The 24394-nt window shown below is 42.4% G+C and overlaps 1 long non-coding RNA gene across 1 annotated transcript; it reads left to right on the top strand.

Annotated features, from left to right (window-relative positions):
- Positions 1-1403: 1403 nt before the first annotated feature.
- LOC121274259 lies at positions 1404-20683 on the top strand. Its single transcript, XR_005942242.1, has 3 exons — positions 1404-1516; positions 11092-11201; positions 19635-20683. It is a non-coding gene; the product is annotated as an uncharacterized LOC121274259 (long non-coding RNA).
- Positions 20684-24394: the final 3711 nt, after the last annotated feature.

The raw sequence follows: 24394 nt of genomic DNA, 5'->3' as shown, positions 1-24394 counted from the left end.
GAGAAGGAAGCAAGATGTGCTTACAAGAGATCAACAAGGACATGATACTTGTCTGGGGCAGTAACAGGAGTTTGACCTTGGGTACCTGTATTCTGGAATTGAATAGGAAGTGTAATTGAGTGAGTTATTCACTAGCTATCAAAAATAAAATTCATAAATGGCAGCTGAGGTGGGACAATCGTGTCAGAGGGGAAGACTGCCTGGAGGTGGGTCCATGCTAGTTTTGGCTTGATAGCTCCAGATGGAGCCGAAGGGGGAAAAGTTATTATGAACTACAGAGATCAAACCACCTCGCCTCATTCTTCCGTGCATTCAAATCAGTCCTTGGTGTTATAGGTTGGGTATCCTGTTCTGATTGTGTTATATTTGCACTGTTGTTGCTCAATAAACTGCTTGTAACTCTTGACAGTATCTACGACCCTGATCAGATGTGACCACCTTTTATACCATCAGTCCTTCCCTTCAACTGCTTGGATCTGAAGCTCCTGGCACTCATTTCCTACACCCCTCTACCTCCTAGCCTCTTAAGACTCATTTACTTAGTATCTCTCTCTTTGGCTTGTTTTTCCTTCAGCTTTTGCTTGATTGTACCTCAGACACAGATGTTTTTCAGTGCTTAATGCCAAATGAATGCAAGTTTGTGTAGTTGGGGAAAAAATCCCATGAAGAAAAGGGAAGCTCACCGGAATGAATAAATGAAGGTGTAGAAGTGTTAAAAAGGAGACCCAGAAAAGTGCAACTGCATCAACAAATTATACCAGCAAGTCTTTCAGTTGTTGAGCTGTGAGAACCCATAAAGAATGGATATAAGTAATTGAGCACAAGGTAGTATCCTGACTGCATGGAGGGAAGAATCAATGTGCCCTCCTTAAACAAGAGTAGGTAAATCAATATAAATGCAAAATACTGCAATGGCAAAAAGTGCTGGAAATCTGAAAACAGGAAATACTGGAATTACTCAGCAGGTCAGGCAACATCTGAGGAGAGAGTTACTATTTCAGGCTGATTATCAAAATCAATGATTTAGAGATAAAACAAGGAATCAGCAAGTCTGGAAAAAGGACTGTTAGCTCCATTAAGTTTTAGATTATTCATGTGGTACACAGAATCAGTGTTGTTTTGAAGATAAAAGGTAATTAGTTTAAGTTTCTGTTTTGAACATCCTCGGTCTGCCATGTTGCAGGTAACTGCTGTTTTGTGTGGGATTTATCTGTTTTTTCTCAAAAACAAGCTTGGAGAAGCCAGAAGGCTTTTGGGCTTGGAGCTAGATGCAACCAGGTTGGTGTGTAAGACCTTAGTTCAGAGGGCAAACAATTTGCTAAGATCTGTGGAACAGCTGTGGACCAGGAGGAATAGAGCTATTAGAAACCAGCAGTGTTTCTAATTTTCTGTTTGTTCCCTACGCAGGAATTGCAAGTGAAGTTCAGGCTTGAGTTCAAAAGTCTCAGATCTTACAAGGCAGTTGTGGAAAAGTTTGGAGTTGATCCCAAGAAAGTGGATAAGCTTCAAGAACCTTGTAAGTAGCCAAAGACTTTCTGGGGGGCAGTCATGGTGCGAAAGGAAAGGTTCAGCTGAAAATTTTAAACCGTGAAATCTTGTAGTTTCATTCTTTCAGTAGATAACAGGGATTTCAAATTCCTCTTTAAACATTAACGGTCTCCACGGAGATCATAACAGTATATAAATTCCAGTTTTCAGTGTGGAGTATTGGTATTGTTTTTACACACGTGTGTGTGTAAGATATCCTAACTGGGATTTATAATGATCATAAATTCCAAGCCAACAACAGCCAGAGAACCACTGCGATATTTCACCAGGTGGCAGTGTGCTCTTTTATTCTTTGCAACTTTGATCAGGAATCACACTCTTTCACAGATATATAATGGGCTAACAGCATGATAATGACTTACAAACGTGTCAGTGAAAATATCAGCAAATCGGTTGTAGTCTGAGACGAAAATATTCATTGTCGTCCATTATTCAGTGCACAGCAATTCTTCTGAACAAAATAATGGGGTGAGGTTGGTATTGGGGCAGTCGTGCAAAATGAATGATAATGAAGCAATAGCCTTTTACAGGCCACCCAATTTTCTTTTTGATTGTTGAGTGACAAAGGCACGGACTAGGGTTTCAGTATGAGAAGTGAAAAATAGAATGGAAGCGGGGGGCATGATGTGAAGTTGGAAGAAGTAGGTGTGATGGAGAAAGCTGCACTTAACATTGAATGCATCACAAAGGCCACAAAATTAGGCTCTATCACACCTGCATTTTGGGTGTTGTTTTGAGTGCAAAATGGTGTCAATGTGCACATGCACACTTCCAATGCAACCTGAGTTGGGTGTCATCTTGTTGAGGGCATGAGTGCGACAGTAGGAGCATGCCCTGGAAGTAAGTAGAGTAGGCAGTTCATGATATTGGTCAGAGTTTAATCCTGAGGAGGCCAGCAGTGCTAGTTTCGACCTCAATGCTCCAACTAATGTCTTCTCTTAAACAGAAACAGCTGAACCTGTGTTCAGCAGCAGGAAAGACCCCACCAGCAGTGCTATTTAAAGGGATCATCAACTATTTCCAGATCAGTTGCTGATTGATTTCTACTGGCTGTTGCTGAGTTTGTAGAAATGCTGTGAATTTTCTACTGCTGTTTAAAGTTGGGAATGTCTGCAGAGAATGTTGTTGCACATGGTGAAGACCTTGGTTCTGACTTCAGACCACTTGCTCCCAGTCACGAATACTCTAGTTACCATCACCCTTGGTCTAGAGGGAGATTGAGCAGAAGCAACAAAGGAGGAGGAGGCGGAGAAGATCTCTCAGTAGGAGACCTTATTCTCCCAGGATCTTCAGTGAGGCTATGGTGCAAAATTTCCATTTCACTAAGGAGGTGCTCACTGAAATTTACCACCTATTGCAGAGAGACTTGCAGCCTCAGAGCAGGGTGAGGATGGCGCTGCCAGTGGTTATGAAGAACACCATGAACTTCTTTGTTTTGCGGTCCTTCCAACATGGAGAAGGAGAGATCACTAACATCCCTCAGTTTGCTGTCTATGGATACTATGCCAGGAGAGGGGAGTATATTTCACTCCCTCTGGCCAGAGAGAAGCAGGCAGAGTGTACATGTGGCTTCGCCAAGATAGTGGGCTTCTGCATTGTGCAGGTGGCATCGACCGCCCACGTGACTTTGCAGGCGCCACATCTAAATTCAGCGAAGTACCGCAGCCACAGAGGCTTCCACTCAATGAATGTGTAGTTGCTGTGTGATCATGCTCAACACATACCTAGAAGTGAATGTCCAGTATCCTGGCATCTTCAGTGGTGCTATTATTCTGCACCAGTTTGCTGTACCATCAATATTTGAGCCACTACATCAAACCCTGGGGTGGTTACTGGGTGACAAGGATTATCTGCTAACCATCTGGTGGATGACTCTGGAGTGCAACCCCAACACATGTGAACAGTATGCATAGAATGAGAATCAAATATCATTGAACAAACCATTGAGGTGCTTAAGCAATGCTTCCACTCCCTGCACCATTTTGGAGGAGCCCTGTAGTACTCTTCAGAGTGTGTGTCATAATTCGTCATGGTCTGCTGCATCCTACACAACCTCACCTTCATTAGGCCACAACCCTTGCCACCAAGGTATATGGCGAGTTACTGAGGAGAATGAGGCAACCACACCCCTTCCCAGCTGGACCATCTGCAATCCAGTTAACTGTCTGTGATACCAATGAACACTAACCAAATCCTCCATTCAACAGCAGTCCTTTTTCTTCTGTCACTGACCATCATTGACCAGCATTCTCTTGGCCACAAAGCTGAAATAAAAGCAACCACAAAACAATGATTCCAAATCAACTTTATCAAACAAACCATCAAATATTCCATACATAAGTCAACTAATCATCCTTGTGCATTCCTCAGCACTTGTCATCTGTCCTAGTGAAGCACATATTCTCATGGAGTTGGCCGCCACCTCCACACTGGAAAAAATGGGCTCCAAGTTCTGCTTAAAGTCCTGTGTCAAGTTGGTGACAGTCTCTTCCATAGTACACGAAAGTGACAGCTGGCTTTCTCATAGGCCTGCCAATGCACCAAAACATTTCTTTGTGCATACCCAGCAGTCCTTTTCTATATGCCGCCTATCAAAGTCCTCGTCTAAGAACTCTGCAACAGAATCTGTGCACAACCTGGCTGTGATGGTTATGCTTTCCCCTTACCATGGCTGTAGGCCACTCGTGCACAGTTGGTCACCATATGCAGATCCTGATGGTGTTTCATCATCAACAGTCTCTTCTTCCCCTTGTACTTTCCACACTGGTTATGCTTTCCAGTGTGGCAGAGAGTTGGGAGAATTGAAGTTTAGAAATAACAATTTGACTGAGGAGAGAGAAGAGGGTAGGGCTAGAAAAGGGTGGGGAGTTCCAGGAAAGCAGCAATTAAGCATACAGTATGGAGCAGGAGGTGAAGGCTAGAGCACTGCTGCTATCACAGTTCAGATGCAGGAGGAAGGGGAAGGCCACTTAAGATCAAATCTAGCCATTGAAGCACAATGAGGTGCACAAGACTCTTCTGGGTGATCTTAAAATCAATTGTTCCTGAATTGCGGAGAAGCAGTTAACTGACTTCCCAATCTGCTGTTTCCCGCAAGAAATACTTCCAAAGAGCATTGGTTGGGAAACAGGCCAGTAGTTAAGTTTTTGTTCATTGAAATACTCGGTGGGAAACCAGGCATTGTCAGCCTACGATTTCCAAACCAGCAAACTTTGTGAGCACAATCAAGGATTCAACTACTTAGTCTAAATTCTTACATCAGAAATCTGAGGTCCATAAGATCTTTCATCCTGTGGCGTTGTCATCACATCATTAAAGGTGAGACATTTAACTAAGGTAAAAACCAGCAATGAAAGAAATCCATCACTGCACACATTAGAAATATAATGCAAGGATTATTTTTAACCCAGGCTATTGTTGTTAATGCAAGCCACAAACAATAATTACACAATTTAATATCAAAATGCAATTTAGGAGAAGTTAGATAATACTTGAGGGAGAAAGGAATATAGGGGTATGCTGATAGAGTGAGATGAAGTCTTGGGAGGAAGCTCATCTGGAGCATAAACACCAGCAGAAACAAGAAAGGTTATTGACCCAAAACAATAACTCTGTTTCTCTCCATAGATGCTGCCTGACTTGCTGAGTATTTCCAGTATTTTCTGTTTTTATTTCAGATTTCCAGCTGTATTTTGTTTTTGTGTTTGAATGGCCTGTGTCTGTGCTGTGTACCTGCTATACAATTCTATGTAATAGTCCACCCTTCAGTTCTTCAACAAGGTTATGAGGCATGTTTATTCATGAACATTGTGACAGAATAAAGGTTCTTTTATCTGGATTGGTTTATACTTTATAAATAATGTGGGCAAGTTAAATTCTCCACTCTAAAACCAGGTAACTGCTGGAGTTTAGAAGAGTTAGAGGTGATTTGATTGAAACTTATAAGACCCTGAAGGTTCTTGACAGGGTTGATGTGGAGAGGATGTTTCCTCTTTTGGGAGAATCTAGTACTGGGGCCATTGTTTAAAAATAAGGGGTCACCCATTTAGGACAAAGATGAGGAGAAATTTTTTCTTTCAGAGGGTTGTGAGTCTTTGGATCTCTCTTCCTCAAAAGGCGATGGAAACAGAGTCTTTGAATATTTTTAAGGCACAGTTAGATAGAACTTTGATAAGCAACGGGGTGACAAATTATCAAGCGTAGGTGGGAATGTGGGTTGAGGTTACAATCAAATCAGCCATGATCTTATGGAATGTCAGAGCAGGCTCGAAGGGCCGAGTGGCCCACTTGCCTGAGGATGAACTCTCAGTCTGGCCCTGCTCCAGAGGGCACTGCTACTGATTTTCCGGGCCCAGCATGTTGAAGAAGACTGATGACTGAGTTGAAGAAGAGTGCACTAGATTGCTCGCCAGTGAGCCTGCGTACAATGCACAAGCAAGGAGGAATAGGCAACTCATGTGCTCTCACTAAACTTTATCTGCTTTTCATAGGTGCTTTTGTGGCTAGCTTGATGTTGATGGGAGAGGAGTAGAGTAAAAGGAGCAACAACCTCTGCAACCAAACAGCAGCTTGGCATATTAGAAGACAGCAGATGAGAGGGCTGCTGGTAGGAAACGATACCAAGCATGCAGGCTATACAGGTCAAGTCAGTTTCTTGGATCTAGTTCATATATAAGGAGGTTGCATCTCTACATTTTTCTTTCAAAGGCATCACGTCAGGCCTGCTGAACAGAGATGGGGGGAAATCTTTCCCACTAGCAAGCTCTCTGCTGGGATGACTCTACCACCAGAACCGGCTATTGTTCGCTCATGCTGGGTGTTTCACCACGTGCAGACACATCTACCTAACTGTCTATCCTACATGGAGAATCAATGTCTGTACTGGTGCCCGAGAAGGATGGAATGTGTTACAGTGCATCCTCAGGAATATTGTCCTCCTCCAAGATGTCTTCATTAGGGTCCAGGGATGGAGAAGGACTTGGAGGAAAGTAAACACAGATAAATTTAGGATGAAACTAAGATAGAATGAGAAATGGGAGCTGATGAAGCCAAATGTATGGAATCTAAAGTCAGGAAGGAGTCTGGGAGGTAGTTAAGGAAAAGGATAAAGATAGATCAAACTGCAGATGTTCAAGAAGGCAGCTCACCACCACCTTCTCAAGGGCAGTTAGGGATGGGCAATAAATGGTAGCCTAGCCAGCGAAGCCCACATCTGTAAAATGAATCTTTAAAAAGGATTCTTAGCCTCTGACCTGCTCTTGTAGCCACAGTATTTATATGATTATATGGCTACGTCTTTGGGAGAGGTTGGGTACCCTTTGAGATTGTTAAGAGTAGACATGAATGTGTGTAAAAAATGGATAAGCTCTATGGAACCGTCAAGCTGAGAAGTCATTTAAATCCTCTGCCCTTTAAATTTAGAAAAAAATCAGCCAGCCTAAAGTAGAAAAAAAATCAGAACTTAAAATTTCACTAGCTGTTGTTTACATAAGCCTGAATGCTATCATTATTGTATTATTTCTGCTATTTTGACTGCTTCTACAGCCTATCATTACCACAGTGTGGGCCTGTAAGTTCATGGATTGATTGATAGCTGCAGCTATGAATAAAAATACTTGTTTTTATAATGGATTAAGTACTTGAAGAAAATGTTTGTTTTTATAAGGACTTAAGTCACACCTAGCACAAAGGAAGATGGTTGTGGTTGTTGGAGGTCAGTCATCTCAGCTCCAGGACATCATCACAGGAGTTCCTCAGGGTAGTGTCCTAGGTCTAGCCATCTTTAGCTGTTTCATCAATGGCCTTCCTTCCATCATAATATCAGAAGTGGGGATGTTCACTGGTGATTGCACAATGTTCAGCACCATTTGCAACTCCTCAGATACCGAAGCATTCCATGTCCAAATGCAAGAAGACCTGGACAATATCCAGTCTTGAACTGACAAGTGGCAAGTAACATGTGTTCCACACAAGTGCCAGCAATGACCATCTCCAACAACACAGAATCTAACCATCGCCCCTTGATGTTCAATGGCATTACCATGACTAAATCCCCCACTATCAATGTCCTGGGGGGTTACCATTGATCAGAAACTGAACTGGACTAACCATATAAATACTGTGGCTACAAGAGCAGGTCAGAGGCTAGGAATTGTGCAACGAGTAACTCACCTCCTGACCCCCCAAAGCCTGTCCTCCATCTTCAAGGCACAAGTCAGGAGTGTGATGGAATACTCCCCACTTGCCTGGATGAGGGCAGCTCCCACAACACTCAAGAAGCTTGACACTGTCCAGGACAAAGCAGCCCACTTGATTGGCACCACATCCACAAGCATTCACTCCCTCCACCACTGACGTACAGGACCAGCAGTGTGACCATCTACAAGATGTTCTGCAGGAATTCGTTAAGGCTCCTTAGACAGCACCTTCCAAACACACGACCACAACCATCTGGAAGGACAAGGGCAGCAGATAGATGGGAACACCACCACCTGGATGTTCCCCTCCAAGAAACTCACCATCCTGACTTGGAAACATATTGTTCATTCACTGTTGCTGGGTCAAAATGCTGGAACTCCCTTCCTAACAGCACTGAAGGTGGGCCTACACCACATGGACTGCAGTGGTTCAAGAAGGCAGCTCACCACCACCTTCTCAAGGGCAACTAGGGATGGGCAATAAATGTTCACTCAGCCAGCGAAGCCCACATCCCCTGAATGAATAAAAAAAATCCTTAACATACTTGAAAATACTTTGATGCGCTCTTGAAGCACTACAGAGATTTGGACCAAGAGCTAGAAGGTGAGATTAGGTTGTAAAGGCCTTTTTCAGCAGACACGGTCATGAAAGGCTGAAGATCTGCTTTCTATGTTTCCATGGGTTGAATTTTATTGGCCCCTAGATGACAGGAGCTCAGAAGAGGTGGGGCAACTAAAATGTGAAGAACCCACATTGGGATGGCTCACTGATGCAGTCCTACTGCCAGGAAAGTTTTCCAGTGAAGGGCTGTGTGCCGGATTGGCTGCTTACCCTACGAGGGTGAGCAGCCAATTTAAGCATTTAAGGCTGCAACTACAGGCCAAATTGGGGCTGCTAGTATTTTGCCGGTGGCAGAGCACTCCCCCCCCACCCCCTCCGCCCCCCCATCCGATTCATATTTGGAGCCTGCCAGTGGCACCATTGCCCAAAAAGGGAACTATGGGGAGAAAAGGCAGCCCCCACCACCCCAATGCTCCTCCATTGGAGGGCTTTCCCCCACCCCACAACACCTCCTCCCGATGGCAGGGCTTACTGCACTCAGCCACCTGATTTTTTAAATTTCAAATTATCTGTGTGACGCAGATTTTGAGCACCGCTCTCAGTCTCCTGCCTACCTCAGCAGTGACCACGTCTTCCAAACTTCAAAGCTGCCAGCCCTTTGTTTGGGCCATCAACATCAGGAGCCCACCCACTGACCTTAATTGGATGGTGTGCCTGGAGGTGGCCAATTTGGAGGCTGCCTTTGGTAAAAATCACTATTTTGGGTCCACTGCTGGCTACTTGACTCTCGAGACCCATTTGGTTCTGGCACTGAGATTCCAAAGCCCACAGGAAAGTCCAGCTTTTGTTTCAAATTCCGTTCTGATTTTTGTCTCCCTCCCAAGGGAACATGCCTATTTTCCAATTGCCACTTCATTTGCTATGAACATCACTAGGGACTCAACATGCCTCATGGCGACACCCAAATATCTTACCTAACACTAATACCCCATTGGTACACCAACAGCTCCACCACCAGGGTCAATCCTAAAAGTTTTATTTAATGTGTAAGTAATCCTTGCCTAATTAATACTCTGTTTAAGAAGTAGGAGCCCTTATTGGGTGATTGTTCAGTATTGTTCCCTCCATCAATGAAGTTGGTAGTCCTAACTATGGAAACACAAAGTAAGGAGAGTATAAATGATTGAAATTTGTCTGGAAAAATTAACCCATGTTTAAATGACAGCGAAGAGACTGCTGTCCTTAAACAATGTGGAGTGTCTACAAATAAACTGTACCTGAAGCATCTGTTTAAATATGCCTTTAAGGGATAGCAGCATGTCCTCACGAGAAGGGAATTGTGTTATGTGATCCAGCCTCAGTTTCACTTTTGCTTTTAAGCAGAGCACAGGGCACATAGCCCTGCTGCTGATGTCTTCAAGGTTTCTATCCATAAATATATATGTTTTCATGTGCCTAGTTTAAATGAATGAGCCCACAATGTGGTTACACAATCCTTTACGAGTGATTGGTGCCTTTATATCATTATAAAAACATAACAGTGCCCAAAGACAAATGCAGAAAAAAACTTCAGTTTTGAGACCAAAAAGAAATGAATTATATTCCAGTACAGTGAAGGGAAAGGGACTGAGGGTGGCATGAATTCCAAAAATGACAATGATTGTTTATTAATTAACTCAAAACTTTAACTCAGTTGCAAGTTGGGAATTAACTGATTCACAAAACTTCTGGATAAACCAAATTTCTTAAGATAAAAATAGAAAGTGAAACATTTTGCAATTCATTTATTAAGCAGTGTCACTGAGCTGTGAAAATTTGCTGTTACATGTACAAAGAAACACCACAGCTTGATAAAGAAAGCAGCAAAAAAAATTTAAAAATCTAAAGGCAGTTTGTCATAACATTGGAAGAATGTTTTTTCTCTATTTTTCCTGTAAACATTGTGAAAATATATGGAGAAAAATTTTCTCCACAATTATTGCAAAATAAACAGGATTGCAAAGAGCACCTTGAGGGAGCCAAACTTATGCAATGTCAGGTTTATATAGATGTTTCCAGTATGTCTGATAATGTATAGTCTAGCACTGATGCTTACTCACCTCAGTGGAAAAGAAGTTATTCTTTGCAATGTCATTATGAAATTTAAATAATATTGGACATTCATACCATGTATCATCAGTTACAGTTAAACTGTAGAGTCTGACAATTCTCGCACTTGATTTGCATAGAAAGCTAAATTTTACTACAATTTCATGAGATCAAGGCAATGAATAATTCTGTCAGAGTGAAACAGCTCAACAGCTGTGATTCTCAGGTTGTTTAATTAAAATTGAAGGTTATTTATATTCTTATTTGAAGGCAAACTTTGTTTTTAGGAAACTCTTACGCAAATGTTTTCATGTACATCCACTCCCTTTGATTTTCATTACTAGTCATGCAAATAAATTTACATCTGGGATTCTGTGTTATGTACTTGAACCAGTGTATGATCTCATTTCCATGTGTTTCACAGGTGGACTTGCTGAAATCAGTATTGGTCTGTCCCTGCTGTTGCACATTGGAAAATCTTTGCTTCTTCACTCATTGGCTGGTGAACTTTGTCTGGATTTAATTTGGAACTATCCAACTCCCAGGGGTCTGTTCAATAAGTTTGAAGAACAAGTGCAGTTCCATGGTTTTTGCACTAATCTACCAATCCTTTAATCACAAACTTCAACTTCTGTGCATCACACAGGATGCAAGTAGAATTTATTTTATGTTATCCATTTTACTGTGTTTCTACAGGATGCTGCCTTCTTTTAGTCAGAAAGTCAAAACCACCTGAGTCATAGCCTTCTACATCAGCCCTCCATTGATGTTCCATATCAGCTAACTGGAGGCACGGTGAATAGCAGGTAAAGTGGGACTCAGATCTTTGATCTCTAAATGGCCTGTCATTGCAATTAGTTCTGATTGCTACCTTAGAATGTTTTTTTTTTAATTAAGACAGTGGTCCTAATGTAGAAATACAGAAAATAGGAGCAGGAATAGGTCATTCAGCCTTTCGAGCCTGCTCCACCATTCAGTATAATCATGGCTGATCCCCTATCTCAACACCATACTCCCGTGCTCTCCCCATACCCCTTGATACCTTTAAACTCCAGAAATCTATTTCCTTCTTAAATATATTGAGCAACTTGGCCTCCTCAGCCCTCTGTGGCAGAGAATTCCATAGGTTCACCGTCCTCTGAGTGAAGAAGTTTCTCCTCATCTCAGTCTTAAATGGTCTACTCTGTATCCTGAGACTGTGACCCCTTATCCTAGACCACCCAGCCAGAGGAAATATCCCTGCACCCAGTCTGTCCATCCCTGTCAGAATTTTATACGTTCCAATGAGATCTCCTCTGATTCTTCTGAACTCCAGTGAAGTTGGCCCAATCTCTCCTCATATGACAATCCTGCCATGCCAGTCTTGTGAACCGTTGCTGCATTTCCTCTATGGAAAGTATATTCTTTCTTAGGTAAGGAGACCAAAACTGCACACAGTGCTCCAGGTGTGGTCCCACCGGGGCCCTGTACAGCTGCAGTAAGACAACCGTGCTCCTGTGCTCAAGTCCTCTTGCAATGAAGGCCAACACACATTTGCCATCTTAACTGCTTACAGCATCTGCACACTTGCTTTCAATGATTGGTGGACAAGGATACCCAGGCCCCTTTGTACATCACCATTTAAATAATATCTGCCATTCTGTTTTTCCTACCTAAGTGGATAACTTCATACTTATCCACATTGTACTGCATCTGCCATGTATTTGCTCACTCACTCAACCTGTCTAAATCGCCTTGAAACCTCTTAACACCCTCCTCATCACTCACATTCCCACCAGGTTTTGTGTCATCAGTAAACTTGGAAATATTACATTTGGTTCCCTCATCCAAATCATTGATATATATTGTGATTAGCTAGGGCCCAAGCACTGTGGTACCCCACTAGTCACAGCTTGCCACTCCGAAAAAGACCCATTTATTTCTACTCTGTTTCCTGTCTGCTCTGTTTGGATTCTGCCAGTGCCACCCAGCTCCTGATCTCATGATAGCCTTGGTCCAAACATGGGCAAAAGGGCTGAACTCAAGAGGTGAGATGAGAGTGACTGCCTTTGAATCAGTGCAGCATTTGACTGAATGTGACATCAAAGGGGACCTAGCAAAATTGAAGGAAATAGGGGAAAATTCTTCACTGCTTGGAGTCATACATAACACAGAAGAAGATGATAGTGGGAGGGCAATCATCTCAGTCCCAGGACATCGCTGCAGGAGTTCTTCAGGGTTGTATCCTAGGCCCAAGCATCTTTAGTTGCTTCAGCAATGACCTTCCTTCCATTATAAGGTCTGAAGTGGGGATGTTCGTTGATGATTGCGCAGTGTTCAGTACCATTCACTGCGCCTCAGATACTGAAGCAATCCGTGTCCATATGCAGCAAGACCTGAACAACATTCAGGCTTGGGCTGATAAGTGGCAAGTAACATTCGCACCACACAATCGCCAGGCATTGACAATCTCTGACAATAGAGAATCTAACATCAGCCTTTGATATTTAGTGGCATTACCATTGCTGAATCCACCACGATCGATATCCTGGGCGTAGTAACTGTAGCTTTAAGGAATGTAGTGACTGTAGATTTAAGACTTATTGTACTGTGGAGTATCACATGACAGCATGACTGAATCAGCCCTAAGCACGGGGAACGTTAGGGGTGGAGTTTATGTCTAGTTTTGGATCTTGATGGAAGCATGTAACTGCTGCTGAAGCCCTGTAAATAAAGTTCACTGTTTCTTATGAGAAACCTGTCTTGAAAATCAAGTCTATAACACTGGGGTTTACCATTGACCAGAAACTGAACTGGACTATCCATATAAATACTGTGGCTACAAAAGCAGGTCAAGGGCTGGAAATTCTGTGGAGAGTAACTTACCTCCTGACTCCCCAGAGCCTGTCAACCATCTATGAGGCACAGGTCAGAAGCGTAATGGAATATTCTCCACCTTCCTGAATGAGTGCAGCTCCAACAACAGTCAACAAACTCAGCACTATCCAGGACATTGCAGCCTACTTGATTGGCATCCCATCCACACCTTAAATATTCACTCCCTCCAACATCAAGGCATAGTGGCAGTAGTGTGTACCATCTACAAGATGCACTACAGCAATTCAACAAGGCTCCTTCAACAACACCTTCCAAACCCAAAATGTCTACTACCTAGAAGAACAAGGGCAGCAGAAATGGAAACACCACCACTTGCAAGTTCCCATCCATTAAGCCACACACCATCCTAACTTAGAACTATATCTCCATTCCTTTAATGTTACTAGTCAAAATCCTAAAACTCCCTTCTTGACAGCACTGTGGGTGTACCTACACATCAAGGACAGCAACGTTTCAAGAAGGCAGCTCACCAGCACCTTCTCAAGGGTAATTAATAATGGATAATAAGTTATAGCCTTGCCAGCGACCCCCACATCCTGTGAAAGAATAATTTTAAAATTACGCTAAAAGTATTTAAAAAAATATTGGTTTCTACAGTTAACCTTGCAAGTGAAGCAAGATGTGTAGCTGTGAACATTCCCCTGTTTTGTTGCCTTCATTTTCTCCTGTCCTGGGGACCACTTTGAAGCAATGTAAATTTTGGGCAGGCAGAGGGTTGACCAATCATGATGCATGCCTGAAGTAGCTTGTAAGAGGCCTAAATCATTTCCATGGAAGTGGCAAGCTGCCATTATGGAGCAGGAAATCCAGTGGCCCATCTGCAAAGCCAAATTGGCAGCAACTAATTATAGGGCAGGGCCAAGGTGATGGATGTGGAAGAGTGAAGGGAAAAGCATGATAGACAGCGAAGTTAACAGCTGAGGGGATTTTTTAGCAATTTGTAGGAAGAGCAAATAATAAATTTGTTGAAGACCTTTTGTTCTCAGGAACAGCAATGATGCTTATTCGGCTACCCAAAATCCCCACCAATCCTATTTTCTACGTCTCCACATACAGCATCCAATGATCCCTTTAAGGAACATGGATTGTGAGTGTTTTCAGTTGGAAAGAAATGGGCAGGTCCTCTACTGTAGGGCACTGTAGCATTCTCAGACAAAAATGGCCAATTTGCCTGGCTAATGAGGCTCTTGCATGTTTTCAATGGGATTGCTGGCTGCCTATATCAAGGCCTGCTCAAAAATAGCAGCAGGTGGGCCTCAAATGGCAAGATGATGGTAAGTGGTATGTTCCAACTTTGATCTCACAACCAGCCCCCAACAATCCCCTCCCCCCACTCATTCTCAATGGAAACAGTGCAGCACAGCGATCAAAAGCACGACCACTGCTTCATGATAAGGTACAGTTTCTTCAATGCTAACAACCTTCTGGTATTTCATCCAAGTGATCATTCCTGATGTCTGAGCTATGACCCTAAATGCTGAGCAGCATTGGGCCGCTCCAATGGGTAGAATGGCAGGGGTTGGGGCGGGGCGGGTGGGGGGGGTAGGGTGGTGTGGTGGTGAGGGGAGGTGTGGTAACCACAGCCAAACCTCATCCTACCCTGCTTGGCATTCATAAATAAGCAATTTGTAGCAGGGTTGACTGGATAGTGATCAGGAATAGGAAAGCTGCCTGGCTTTTTGTCCTTTTTCAGCCAAGGTGCATCAATTAGCAAGTTGTCACTACTACTTTAAGTGAGATCAGCTAATTTAGCACAGCCTGCGATCAAACCCAAGGTCTTGCTGATCTGTCACCCACTCAGCCATTAGACAATTGAACATTTTAGCAACAAAGAGCATTAATATATTCCAGACCATTATATGCGATGGTAGGTTATATATAATTTTAAGTTCAGTAGCAGAAGGGTTAAGAAATAGATTTTCAATTCAAAAGCAAAACTTTAATCCTTCAGGTTGAACTGATATTCTGTTCTTAAAAAAACAAGCTCTACAGGCAGTAAAACAAGCATGGGCTAAGGGGGAACTATAAGTGACTGACTGAAGAATGCACCCAGTTGAATGTATGCAAATAAGGAACAGCATGTGGGTGATTACCATATAAAGGTGCACACATTGTACTCAACGTGATGCTACTCTGTATTAAAATGTTTGTAAAATAGCTTAGTAAGTGATATTGACAAGGAATTTTCGATGAACGTTACTGTAATGCTCGCAGTGACCCATTATTTTAATGTGTTGGCGCCAGTGTTAAAACAAAAGCAATTGGAAAATACAGGTCATTTATCATTTAATTTAACACAGTAAAATGGTTGGTGTTCTCACAAAATGTTTGCTCATCAGACTTTGTTTCTGTGAACTTACATACTCTTCATTTTTCTAATTTATTTTGCCAAGAATATATTCCTCATAAAAAACACAATTCCTTTTATGTATCTATTTAAAGGACATTGTGGTTTCTGATTAATCATAATTGTTATATAAGTATATTTTTTCTGATCGTTAGTAAAAGTCAAAAGGGAAATTTAAAGAAAATGATATTCATCCTAAGCATGTGAACATTGCTAGCAAAGACAGCATTAATCGTCTGTCCCTAATAGGCCCTAAGAAAGTGGTAAGGGACGTTTGTCTTGAACCACCGCACTCTCCAATGCACACAATACTCCAGGTGTGGTCTCACCAAGGTCCTGTACAGCTCGAGTAAGACATCCTTGCTCCTGTACTCAAGTCCCCTCGCAATTTAAGGCCAACACACCAATTGCCATCTTAACTGCTTGCTGCAAGCATGTTTGCTTTCAATGGTTGGTGTACAAGGACACCCAGGACCCTTTGTACATCAACATTTCCCAATCTATCATCATTTAAATAATACTCTGCCATTCTGTTTTTCCTACCGAAGTGGATAACTTCACACTTTTCGTCTCCTTACCTAAGAAAGTATATATTTGCCATGGAGGGAGTGCAGCGAATGTTCACCAGACTGGTTCCTGGGATGGCAAGATTGTCGTATGAGGAGAGATTGGGCCAACTAGGCCAATATTCATTCGAAGAATGAGAGGGGATCTCATTGAAACATATAAAATTCTGACAGTGATGGGCAGGCTGGGTGTAAGGATGATATTTCCTCTGGCTGGGGGGTCTAGAACAAGGGGTCACAGTCTCAGGATACAGGGTAGACTATTTAGGGCTGAGATGAGGAGAAACCACTCAGAGGGTGGTGAACGTCTGGAATTCTCAAACAAAGAAGGCTGTGGAGGCCAAGTCACTGAATATATTTAAGAACTAACTAGATTTCTGAACTCTAAAGGTGTCAAGGAGTATGGGGAGAGCACGGGAGTACAGCGTTGAACTAGAAGGTCAGCCATGATCATATTGAATCGTGGAGCATGCTCGAAGGGCCGAATGACCTACTCCTGCTCCTATTTTCTATGTTTCTACGTGACTTGCTTTCATTGTCTTTCCAGGGGGTGGAAGTTGCATGTCTTGAATTTGCTGCCAAAGAAGCCTTTTGCAGTGCGGATTGTAGATTATATACATTGTAGCCACAGTCCAATAGTGGACATTTAGGCTATTGGATGAAGTGAGAATCAAGCATCTTGCTTTGTCCTGTATGATGTTGAGCTTCCTGATTGATTTTTTATTCTATCAAACTCCTAACTTGTGCAATATAGGTAGTGGAGAGGCACTGGGGAGGATGAAGTGAGCTATTTGATGGAGAATGTACAAAATCTGACCTACTCCAGTAGCAACAGTATTTAATTGACTAGTCAATCGTGACCCTCTCCCCAGATGTTGATGGTAGGTAGATAATGATATTGGATGTCATGAGGAGATGGTTAGCCTCCTTCTTGTTGGAGATAGTCATTGCCTGGCACTTAGGTGGCTTGAATTTTACGTGCCACCTATCAGCCAAGTCTGGATGTTTTCCAGGTTTTGCCGCATACCTGTATGGACTGCTTCATTATCTGAGGAATTGTGAATGGAGCTGAATATTGTACAATCAACAGCAAACATCCTCCCTTCTGACATAATGGTGAAGGTTATTTATGAAACATTGGAAGATTGTTGGGCCTAGGGCACTGCCCTGAGAACTTCTGCTGGGATGTCCTGGGGCTGAGGTGATTGGCCTCCAACAAGTACAACAGTCTTCCTTTGGGCTTGGTATGAGTCCAACCAGTGGAAAGTTATCCTCCTGATCTTCATTGATTTCAAATTTACTAAGGCTTCTTGTTTCCACAATGGGTCGAATGCTGCTTGATGTCAAGGGTAGTCACTCTCACCTCATTCAACTCTTGTGTCCATGTTTTCACCAAGGCTGAAATGAGATCTGGAGCTGAGTGATGTTGGTGGTACCCAAACTGCAATGGTACAAATATATAACAGGAAAACTAACTTTCTTGCATTATTCTTTCTGCATTGACTTTTTTGCTCATATTAGTGACTAGAAGAAAAATATATCTGACAATACCTCTTTATTTTAAGATTCCTTGTTTTGGAAACATACTTAGTGCTTGTAGTTTACCATATTTAATGGGCTACTTGATCAAAAGTTTGATATGGTAGGATGAAAATGAGAATGGCTGTAATTTACAAAGGGCAGCAAATTCTCCTTCTGTGCCAAGTTTTGAGTGAATTGCAGTTAAGGTCCTTTGTGAGCCAACATTTTAAATGAAATCAAAACTAATTTCTTCCTCACATAAGTTAAGACCATTATAAATATCGGAGGCCCTGACTTCCATCTTGCAAACATTCTTTGAAGATGAAGGTTATGCCAGAAGATTAGAGGGTTGGCAATGTGGTAGCTCTTCTAAAAAGATAAGCAGAAATATACCAGAACTACAGTCCAGTTAGTCTAACATCCATAATGGATAAGCTTTGAGAGGCTATAATAATGGATTAAATTAATATTTACCTGGAAAGATATGGTTAACTAAGGACAGCCAACCTGGATTTGCAAAATGCAGGTCATGTCCGACAAAGCTAATGGAGTTCTTTGAGGGGTATATTGATAAAAGAAATGCAACGAGAATTGTGTAAATGGATTTTCAAAAGGTGTTTGATAAAGTGCTGAATAGAAGACTTGTTGCTAAAATTAAGGCACATCTTGTTAAAAGGAATGTTAGAGTATGAATAGGAAGTTGGTTAAAGGATAGAAAACAGAAAGCAATAGTTCATGGATATTTTTCAGATGGTATGGATTGAAACAGCAGTGTTTCCCTGCAGGGTTTGGGACCATTGCTCTTCTCAATGTACCTTTTTTGTGTTCATTCATGGGATGTGGGCATCACTAGTTAAGCCAGCATTTATTGTTCATTGCCCAACCCTAGTTGCCCTTATTCAGAGGGCATTTAACATTGCTGTGGGTCTGGAGTCACATGTAGGCCAGATCAGATAAGGATGACAAATTTCCTTCCCTAAAGGGCATTAGTGAACCAAATGGGTTTTTACAACAGTGGTTTGCTTGGTTATCATCCAATTTTTAATTCCAAATCTTTTATTGAATTCAAATTTCATGGTGGGATTTGAACCTAGATTCCCATAGAATTACCCTGGATCTCTGGAATACTAGCCCAGTGACAATACCACTATGCCACCTCCTCCCCCTTACATAGGGAAGATAAAATATTAAAATTTAAATACAAAATAAACACATGGCTAACTGCAAGAAGGACTATAAATGACTTTAGAGGGACATAGACAAGTTAATGGATGGACAGAATGCTGTTGGATGAAATGTAATGCGTAGAACAGTGAAGTGTCAATTGGGAAGTAAAATAAGTGAATATATACATGAAATGGCAAAGTTTTTATAGGAATAAAGGAGTAGAAAAACTTAAAGGTTGTGACACACAATTCTTTAAAAATTAGAGGGCTTGTTGATAAAGCTGTAAAGAAGACTTTTTTTATCAAGAACAAAAGCAAAGATGTAATGCTAAAATTAAACAAACCATTGCTTACAAGAGATTAGAGAGTGAAACCAGAAAGGCCCCCCTCGTGTTTACCCTTCCCTCTCACTGCTATTCCACAACCTTCCCTCCCCAGTGCCCCCTCATGTTCGCCCTTCCCCTTGACTGTCACTCCACAGCCTTCCCTCCCTGTTGCCCCCCTCATGTTCATCAACCTGACCCTCACCTCACAATCCCCTCCCAGTTGAAGTGCTAGGCTCTAAAAGTGGAGGCCTGCATGAGTACCACAACACAGTTGTTTTCCTTGGAACAATAAAAGCAAAGAGAAGGAGCAGCCCAACCCTACAGCCTTAGCAGGGTGGCGTTCATTGCAACAAGACTGACAGTGTTATGGTCCACTCACTTTGAAGTTACCAGCGAACTGAGGTCTGACTTGTGCACACCATGCTTTTTCAAACAGATTTGTGGCTGATGTAATTTCTCACTGGCATGACAGAAGATTGGAAGGCGTGGCAAGATTCCGGCGAGCAGCTGTTTTAATGAGCATTCATCTCATGCTAATGAATGCAACTGGCATTCGAGCCACTAGTCTGTGGGAGTACCAACCCGCCATAACACATTGTTGGGAGAATTGCAACTTGGTTTTACGACGGTGGATTTGTGACTTTTTGCCTGCAGCTGGATTCTCCGATCCCGCCTGCCACAAAATCTGCCATGGGCGCGATGGGAAAATTCCAGCCAACATTCCAGGTGTTTGACTTTTTATCAAAACTGGGAAAAGTTAGAAATGTAACAGCTTTTGAGCAAGTGAAAGGGGGAAGGGTGGGAAAAAGAGCATAAAGGGAGATCTGTGACAGGGTGGAGGACAGAAGAGGTTAAATGACATAAGGTTTCATGGTGCAAGACCAAAGGAAATGGTAATGGAACAGGTAAAGAAACAAATGATGTGTCTAAAGGAGGTGTGAATGGCAGGACCCTGAATAACTACTGGCCAAATGCAAGGTAAAGGAAATAAGAAGAAACAAGAGAAAAACATTAAACCAGCAAAGAAACACTAAACAAAATGGGTGCAGAGGTTATGATGTAAAATTGTTGAACTCAATGTTGAGTCCAGAAGGCTGAGACATGCCCATTTAAAAGATTAAATTGTGATGATTTTTATTGGAACACTGCACAGAAAGGTCAGATGGGAACAAGGTGGAGAATTAAAATGACAATCGGGTGACTAGAAATTCAGGGCGTGTCTTGCAGACTGAACAAAGGTATTCTGCAAAGCGGTCACCCAGTCTGTGTTTGTCTCCCCAGTGTAGAGCAGACTACATCATGAACAGCAAATATAATATACTAAATCAAAAGAAGTACAAGTAAGATCAATAAGATCTGAAATTTTAATGCTGTTTCTCTCTCCATAGATGCTGCCAGACCTGGTGAGCATTTCTAGCTACATATCTGCTGAGAGTTTCGAGTAATGTATAAATATTCTGTGGGGGTTTTCAGATATGTGAATTAGTTAATGGGCAAGTGCCTTTCCTGTAGTTAGTGCATTAGTTGTATTAGCTACTAAGCATTTTTTAGTCAATGTTGATTTTAGTTTGCTTGTTACAGTAAAAGTCTTAAAACGTGAAATCTTGTGCAATTATTTGTTGATCGCTGGGAAAATCATAGCTTTTTGTAAAAATTATTGGTCTTTATGGAGATCGTAACAACGGCCTATGTAACTTGTCACACTGTAATTCCCCTATTCCACCAATAATGATGCTGTAGCACCACAGTTTTCCACTCCTCACCTCCTCATCCTATGCTGCAGAGAAAATTCTGTAGGATAACTAATTCTACTAATTTGGCTAGCAAATTTCTGTAGAACTTTCAATTTAGCTATACATAATCACATTAAATAAAGAATGAAATCAAAGTAAGAATATAATGGCCCAGATTGCACAGTTAATGGCTAGGTGACGACACTCACAGCTAAACTTGAACATAAAAACATAACAGAAGTAGAAGTAGACCATACAGCTTAACAAACCTGTCTCGCCATTCAATTCACCCAACATGGTATCAAGAAATGACTGAGCACACAGCAAGGGATCTGACCCCGGACAACATCCTGGCTCCAGTGATGAAGACTTGTGCTCCAGAACTGCTGTTCAAGTGTTGTACTAGCATCACCTGACAAAGTGGAAAATTACTCTAGTATGCCCTGGTCACAAAAAGCAGACAAATCCAATCCAGTCCCATTAGTCTACGCTCAATTATCGGTAAATTGAGGGAATGTCTTATTGGCAGTTCTATTAAACAGCACTTACTCATTAATAACCTGTTCGCTGATATTCAGTTTGGGTTCCATCTAATCATTTGGCTTCAGACCACATTATATTCTTGTTCCAAATATGGATAAAGGGCGGAATTTAATGCTTCATCGGAGTGGGTTGGGAGGCAGTGGGGAGGAGGGCGTGTAATGGGATGGGAAGGTGTCGGGTGGAGAACCCATTGCCTTCCTGACTCCCTCCATTGAATTCGGAATGGGAAGGGTCCAGAATGATCTTCCCACCTGGAGGCCAATTGAGGCCCTTAAATAGCCACTTAAGGGTCTTGTCCCGCTGCCACTGATATTCAACCAGAGGCGGGCAAGGATTACGCCATGTGGACAAGCTACCAGGTGAACCATGGTTGGCCTGCTTGTGGCCTCATGAGGGAGAGTCCCTCATCTTGGACATCCTGTGCTCAAGAGAGGGACTCACAATAGCAGGGGAGGGACTCGCCGGAAGACACCTGCCCACTGCTGTGACCATTAAATTCCAGCCAAAAGAGCTGAATTCCAGAGGTGAGGTAGGTGAGGTGAAAGTGGCTGGCCTTGACATAAAGACAGCATTTGTGAGAGTGTAGCTTCAAGGAGTCCTAGCAAAATTGAAGTCAATGGGTATCAAGGGAAAAACTCTCTACTGGTTGGAGACGTATGTAGCACAAAGGAGAATGCTGTAGTTCTTGGAGGCTAAACATCTCAGCTCCAGGACATCATTGTAAGAGCTCCTCAGGGCATTGCCCTAGGCCCAACATTACTCAAAACCAGCTCCGCTGGGTGGGGCATTTAGTTTATAGGCCAGACACCACACTCCTGAAGCAAATGCTCCACTCAGAATTCAGTCACGGCAGGAGGCTCCCAAGAGACTGGCAGAAACACTTTAGGGGTGTCCTCAAAGCATCCCTGAAGAGTCAAATATCTAAAATATCCCCGCCAACTCATGGGAGTCCCAGGCTTGTGACTGTTTAAAGGAGAAGGCTCATTTGGGAAGGCACTGAACACGTTGAGAGACTTCATCGGGAATGTGCAGAGGCAAAGTTGGAAAAACCACCCAAACCTCCAAACAACACATCTGCCCGAGCCTTCAAGCACCACCTGCTGTGCATGTGGCAGAATCTGAAGATCGCACATTGGGTTTATTAGCCATCTCAGAACCAATTCAACTAGGATGGAAGCAAGACATCCTTGAACCCAGATGACTGCCTAAGAGAAGATAGAGGCCCAACCATTTTCAGCTGCTTCATCAATGACCTTCCCTCCATCATGTGACCAGACATGGGGCAGTTGGGATGTTTGCAGAGAGTTCAATTCCGATGTCAACTCTTCAGATAATGAAGCAACCTGTGCCCATATGCAGCAAACTCTGCACATATTTAAACTCGGGCCGGTAAGTAGCTGTTAACATTTGCACCACATAAGTGCCAGGCAATGACCATCTCCAACAAGAGAGAATCTAATCATCACTCCTTGGCATCCAATGGTATTAGCATCACTGAATTCCCCACAATCAATAGCCTGGGGTCACCATTGATCAAAAACTTAACTGGACCAGCCACATAAATGCTGTGGCTACAAAAACAAACAGAGGCTTTTTATTCTGCAGCGAGTAACTCACTTTCTGACTCCCCTAAAGCCTTTCTATCATCTCAAGGCCCAAGTTAGGAGTATGATGGAATACTGTCTACTTGCCTGAATGAGTGCAGCTCCAACAACACTTAAACTGCTTGACACCATCCAGGACAAAGCAGCCCACTTGACTGGCACATCATCCATCATCTTAAACATTTCCTCCCTCCACCACAGGCGCACACTGGCAGCAGTGCATATCATGTACAAGATGCACTGCAGCAACTTGCCAAGTCTTCTTTGACAGCACCTTCCAAACCAATGACCTCTATGGCCTATAAGACAAGGCAGTAAATGAAGGGGGACATCACCACCTGCAAATTTCCCTCCAAGAACCCTCTCTATCCTGACTTGGAAATAAATCACTGTTCCTTCATTGTCAAAATCCTGGAACACCTGAACAGCACTATTGTATACCCACACCAGATGGACTGCAGTGTTTCAAGAAGGGGGCTCTCCATCGTCTTCTCAAGGGCAATCAGGGATGGGCAGTATAACTGGTCTTGCCAATGGCACCTATACCCCACGAACAAATAAAAAAAAGGTCTAACAACCAATCACATTGAAAAATAATTACAAACAACAAACCAGGACGTAGAATTCATTCATTACCCTTCACCTTTTAATCATTTTACAGATGAAATAAAGACTGGTACATAAACATTTGATTAAGGAAGAAGCTGAAATATCATAACCTCTAAAAAATAATAATTATTGTTATGTTCAGAATCAATGCAATATTTTCTCAGTATGGAGAAATTTGACAATCCATATGTGCAAAATGAATTTTTTCAGGATCAGAGATGTTGTTCAGCAGTAATTATGAACTTACTACACCATTAGAAACCCAGTTTTACTTCATTCAACAAGTATAACATTTTCAAGAGTTTTTAACCACAAGACTAATGGCCTATGAGGGAAGGATCATGTCAATTCAAGTGATTCCAGAATACTTCCATCTGTGAGGATTTCAACAGTGTACCTAGGAACAGCTGGAAATCACTGACGGAAATTTTTGGAATTCTTCATTTAACTGCGTATGTGCAGGCACCAGAAGTGACTGTCAATTTCACAATTGTAATAAACACAAACACTGACTGTTTTGCCATCATTACAATTGCAAATCCAGACTATTCTATGACTTTAATAATGGGACTGAATTACATCAGGACACTTGGGTCTAAACGTTCTCTGCCATCTAATGCCACTTCACCTAAAGACTACACCTGGCCTACACATTATAATGCAAGTTCAACAGGAAGCAACTCAGGAGCACTGAGCACTCAAAGATC

The sequence above is a fragment of the Carcharodon carcharias genome, chromosome 2, assembly GCF_017639515.1.
Source record: "Carcharodon carcharias isolate sCarCar2 chromosome 2, sCarCar2.pri, whole genome shotgun sequence".
Taxonomy (NCBI): domain Eukaryota; kingdom Metazoa; phylum Chordata; class Chondrichthyes; order Lamniformes; family Lamnidae; genus Carcharodon; species Carcharodon carcharias.
This window is presented reverse-complemented; position numbering and strand designations above follow the sequence as displayed.